The sequence below is a fragment of the Cloeon dipterum genome, chromosome 2, assembly GCF_949628265.1.
Source record: "Cloeon dipterum chromosome 2, ieCloDipt1.1, whole genome shotgun sequence".
NCBI classification, from domain to species: Eukaryota; Metazoa; Arthropoda; class Insecta; order Ephemeroptera; family Baetidae; genus Cloeon; species Cloeon dipterum.
In genome coordinates, this window is record NC_088787.1 from 25,458,096 (window position 1) to 25,464,095 (window position 6,000).

General features: G+C 42.1%; 1 protein-coding gene across 1 annotated transcript in view; it reads right to left on the minus strand.

The window, feature by feature from the left end:
- LOC135937728 (uncharacterized) overlaps positions 1 to 5,729 on the minus strand; it is a 41,289-nt gene extending 35,560 nt beyond the window's left edge. The window contains exon 1 of the mRNA XM_065480935.1: positions 5,559 to 5,729. The gene's annotated coding sequence lies outside the window, so the exon portion shown is untranslated. The remainder of the gene's footprint in view (positions 1 to 5,558) is intronic.
- Positions 5,730 to 6,000: the final 271 nt, after the last annotated feature.

Here is a 6,000-nt window from a genome sequence, read left to right on the forward strand (position 1 = left end):
AAGACGAGTTCACTACTAAAAGACGTATTTCTGTCACGGCTCCTCGACCCCACAATATGTAATGCAATAAATTTGTTTAGTAATTAAAAAACGTGTATCAAAAACAGATCAGTTTTGACTACTTCAATTTTTCATCATAACTCGGAGTAGAGCCAAATCTGCCTTTGAAAAAGTGGAAAAATCCAGAATAACCTGCTTCATTGTGTTTTTCCATCTGGATTTTACGCATAGAAAAACAGCATTTCGATCATTTGTACACATTTGAAATTTGGTGAACCCTAAAAACAGAAAAAGCTATCTTCGATTTTTGAAAAATATAGAGGGAAAATAGAAAAAAAAATAATTTTGAAAAGTATACACAGCTCTCCAGTACCATTACGTTACGTGCCATTGAAGAGAAAATTTCTGTTTTCATGTCCTTCAATGTCGTAACCGCGCATTATATTGTTAACGCTTCCGTTGTATAATTCAGATAACAATGCAGTTAGTTACACAAGATTGGCTGAATTCTATCGCGCACCGGCCCGTAATCAATTATTAAAGCGATCGGAGTGCTCCTCAGGGGCGCGTGCTGGCCGGATAGATGAATGCGAGCTTATGCAACCGGGGCGTCCCTCCCGTCGAGCGGGTTGCAAACTGTACACAACGCGATCCGACTGGCATGCTCGGCGGGGGCATTAAACATACATAACATGAAAGCACAGCAAGGTACGTCAGGCCAAGTTTTCGCTCGCAAATGAAGAATCACTGCTGCATTTTTATTCGGCTGGTCGGCGATGTTCATGGAGAGAGGCAGCCTCCGGTCTCCCCCCTCCCCCGACAATAGCGGGGGTGGGACGGGGGTGCCGCGGGCGAAATGCCAGCCAGCTAGAGCAACGTGTGTGTATGTGCTGCACTTTGACCTTTAGGTGTAAAAATGATATCACCGCAGCAGCCCCAGCAGAGAATTCATCCGTTGGCTGTGGCCGGCTCTCTCTCTCTCTCTCTCTCTCTCTCTCTCTCCATCCGAATGCACAGCACTCGCGCCTGGTTAATCCGCGAGCTCATTTGAAAACGGCTCTCTCTACTTATTAGAAAGCAGATTAGGTAAACAGGCGCGAGTGGAGATGTTTAAACTAAACAAACGCGAGCGCTGAGGAGATTTATCCACTCGTTAACCGGATTAAAAATCAGCTCCAACCGACTGCAATATTCATGAGCATGTAAATGAATCTCCGTTTCTCTGTCGTTTCGCTTCTCACTGCCTGCCTAATCCGAATTCAGCGTGCATTCCGGTGTATTTACACGGACTTTAAGCCGCAAACAAACACTAAACCAAAATCTTAAACACGCCACCAAGCATGGACCGCAGTTATTTCACCATTTCCTTTTTTTGTACAGCTCAGTTGGCTGGATCTTCTGAATAGAAATGCTGCACGGGTCGCATGAGAGCTCGCAAAGGACCACTTATTTATTGGAACATTCGTCCTGTGAAGGCGAAACTCGCTTGCTGCAAAGGTGCAAACCGGCAAAGACGCTCTCGCGTGCCTTCCAAATACCGAATGTGCCTGTGTTAGTCAAATTCCAATCGAATTCAGCACAAGCAAGGCAAGATATTGGCCTTTGCTTTATTCAGCTTCAGGAAATTTTAAAGATGAGGGATCCAGTCAAATCATAGAGTTTATGTTAAATCTAGACTATATTCATAAACTTGGCAGTTTTCCTTGCTGAGTGTTTTTCGTAGCCATATTTTTTATGGTTATGACCAGTTCAGATAGAGATTCACAGCTTTGATGAATAAGTCTGAAAATATCTAAAACAAAACATTAAGTAAGATCAATTTCTTTGATTTGTTCAAATAATCTACTTTAAAATAATGTGTTAGTGAAATCAATTTCTATCGTATTACAACATTTACGCATCCGGAAATTCTATCTGATGCACTGTTGTGCTAAATTTGAGAACTGCATAACGCGGTAAAGCTCAAAATGAACAATATTATATGACGTATGGTACACTAAATGAATCGAAATTAAAAGTCTTTCTTTAATATACAGTTTTGTGGTTTTATTTGTTAAATATTTTTCAAAAGTTGCGTGTATGCAAGTAGTTAAGATTGGTAGATTAGAGTTTTTCTGTTATAATCACGGTTTATGCAATTGGTTCGGTAAAACTACGAATTAAATAAATATGCTAAATGATTTGCCATTACTTTTCTAAAGAAATAAATAGATTGAACCAAGTTAGAGCACAATTTAACGGCAATTCTCATTCAAATTGCAGCTGCATCTTTAATGAAGACTGAAAGCGCGTAATGAAACAAAGTGCTGTTTAAAAATGCAAATTAGGTTTCTCATTTCCCAGCGTGGGAACTTTGGTGCATTAGAGATAATCCTCTTTGAGCCTTGTTGAACTTGGCCGATTAGTTTATAAGCAAGTTGCGCGACGCTTTCTTCAATTTGCGAGCGACCGAATTCAGTGGAGCGACGCCGGCGTGTTGACAAAGGCACGAGAGCATATTAGAGCAGGGAGGAGGCCCTCGTCTTCCAGAGGTCTAATCTAACTTGTTAACCGGATTAAAAATGAGCCCAGAATTGCTTAATCCTCTGGGCGGCCAGCGAGTGCATGGGTGGCGCTGGAAAAATATTCATGAGCATGCAAATGGTATTGGCGGAAGCATTTGCGGCCCGAAACCCTCTCGCACCGCGCACGCAAAATAATCCAGTCTCATTTCCGCTTTGCAAACAACTCGGCACATATGCATCCCCCGAGCACATAACACACGCATACACACACACGGAGCAGGGTGTGCGTTAAAAGGCGCGCGCCGGCCGAATCGATCGCGAATTAATCCCCGAGAAAGTAGCTCGTCCCGCGCAAATTAGGTCGCGAAATGTGTGCATGTCATCGTGCGGCTGCGTTTAAGACGAATTTGCGCCGGCGTCGGGTGCTGGCTGCCAGGCCAGCTGAAAAATTTATTAGGGCTCGAGGCATGTATGCGTGTGAGCGACAAATGACGCCGGTCACGGAACTTTTTTATTTTGAAAAATTGTTTCTTCTTATTAGGGGCCTGAGGCAAAGTGCGGTCGGAAGGACGACTGGGAAGACGGCAAAAATAAATAAACGGTGACAAACACAGAGACATTGCACGAAGAAATGTTTGGGTTTTTTCCTTCTACCGTTCAAAACAACAGCACCAACAAAATTGGCACATAAATTTTCAAGATTTCTCTCTAAATATGAATTTGGATTTCAAAAACATGTTTTACAATCATGCTTGAACCTTAGATCCACTGTTTTTAATATACTTGTTGCACTTCAACGAAAACGTTCAAGGCGTGATTTTTTTACGGTGAGAAGAAGTGCGAATTATTTCAATATTTAAAAAAATCACATCATTTTCTTTGCTGGAATTGAACCCATTTGGAAATGAAAACTATCTGAATAGGTGAAATTTATTTTTTTTTACCAAAATGAGAATATTTCTTTACAATAAAAAAGGTCTAGAAAAGCAACAAAAAACCTAAAGTAAAGCTTGTATTTTTTTACTCGACCCTGGAATATATTTTTACAGTTTTAGACTATATTTAGACGCATTTTTGACAGTTTTGGTAGTTTTAAACGTTGTTGTGGTTCGAACTGTGTAATTCGTGCTCATTTGATCGTTCCATGTCCCGCTACGATTGAAAACTAAGAAAAAAACTCACTCTCATGCCTTGGAGCTATGTAGAAGATAAAACAAAAACAGAATATAAAAAAACTGCACTAGGAACAAAAAGTGATGAAGAACTGTGGAGCCTTGATTTTTAATATTTCTTGCTGTCAACATTGACATAGGAGCAAAAATTGGCCTAATACGTATTTTCTGATCTTTATTTCACAATATCTACTTGAATAACGTGAACGCAGAAAACGTTCACGTTCTGGCCGCAAAGGAGCTCACCCGGCACTCCAAGAGGCCTCGCCGCCGCTCTGACGAATTTGATTGAAACATTCCTACCGTGAAGTTAAATCACGCGTGCTGGAAATAAGCTGGAAATGGAGACCGACAAGTAGCAGCAGCGCCATTTGATTCGCTTTCGCACACCTCCCAAATTCCGAACGGATATTATATGAAATGACGAACGGGCTGCATGAACTGCTCAGCTAATAATTTCCAAGCGGCACGGCGCGAGCGTTATCCGCATCCACGATGCTCCAAAGTTTGAATCATTTATCATAGAGATTCGCGCCACTCCGTGAAGCACTGTTTGTTCCTGTTATCTGTTGCTAAATCATTGCAATTTATCATTGGTATTGTTTCCAATTGAAAAACTGTAACAAGAACTAGCAAACTCTTTTACAAGAAAAAAACCATGGTTCGCAAGAAAGGTTCTAATAAAAATACTTCAAACCAGAAGGGTCTGAGTATTAGCTGCAACACGCTCAATCTTTTTAAACAAACCATCTAATTTCTTAGTCTTGCTAAAAATAAATATTTAAAGTGTATTTTTTTGCTACTTTTGTGAACAAAATATTTTTCTAGATCTCTCTCAAGAACACTTTATTTTAATTTTGAATTTCAAATCGCATTTCTAAAATGAAGATCATTTTGAGCGATTGCAAATTGTAATATCCACGTACCGTGAAAATTTCGTGACAATGTTACTTTCCGTTCTTGAGATATTTCAGGTCAAAAATTGTTGAGTCAAAAATTGAAATATACAGAGAAAGCGAGATCTCGGCTTTTACTGGTCAGAAATGCAAAAAATGAACGCCATTCAACTCGTGTCGATTCCCTCTGACGAATCAAAAAGGTTTCATATTGGTAAATCTCACCCTTTTTTATCCCCTTTTCCACCCCTCGTCTTAAAGGAATTATTTTATTTTTCTAGTGCTTTTTGCTTCAATAGCTGGCGCTCTCCTTAAAAATGATTTTACACATCCTCACTCGTCATCCCCCAAACTCCCCCTTCAAAAGATGCCGGGTGTCTGCAACAACAACGTCTGCTTTAAAAGTTTTTTAATGGTTACATCGACGTGCGCTTTGTACATCTTTGCAATGTAATGATTACATAAACTTTTATAACAAAAGCTGAAATATATTAATTAGTTTAAAATTAATGGAGATCAAGTGATCAGCAATAATCGTCAAAATTAAATTCTATATCCAGTCCAAATCTGAAAATAAATTATAACATTGACTTGAAAAAAATAAATTTCCCACCCACGAAAAAAGGCATTAAAGTGAATTGTCGTCATTGTCTTTTCTAATTTTAAAATCACCTTCTTCTCTTGAAATTAAAAAGAATGTCACATGAAAATGATGTTCCATCTGTATAAAATATAATTAGCAATAAAACGTTGATCAAAATCAATCAGTTACAAAGCATCAAGTGTGGATATTATTTTAATTATATAAGACATCAAAATTCTAGTCTGGATGGTTGACACCGAGCGGAAAGGCGCATTGTTGGGCCTGGCACGCGGTCCGGAATCAATCCATCCGCCTGGCAGGTTGCTCGGCCCGGTGATGGATGAGCACCCCCGTCGTGCGTGTATGACAATTCAGGGGGGAGGAATTCAAATTATTCACGAACCTGCAGGCAGGTGCGCCTAGCGGGTCCATGCCAGCGCGGCGTTGGCTGTGGAGGCGGCGGCGGCGGCGGCGGCGGTGGTAAGTGGCATCTCGCAGGTGTTGCGGTGGAGGCGGCGGCGAGCAGGCAGAGGCCCGACGAACGCCCCTCACGCCGGATCAAGCCCAACTGCTGGCCAGACGGCGTGGAGCCCTTGGGCCGCCGACGACAGCGCCGCCGCCGCCGCACGCCTCCCCCAGGCGCCCGCCCGCCCTTCCGCCGAGACCGCCTCCGGCGCGGGCTTGCTCTTTTTCGGGCCAAACCGCAGCCCCGGCCCCCCGTCCGCCGCCGCCGCCACCCTCGGGAGCACCTGCAAAAAGTTGTGTGTCGGTGTGATTTGCAGCCGCTGTTGCACTGCCGCGCTCACAGCACGTACACTCGCACGTATTTGAATAATGGAGTGCTT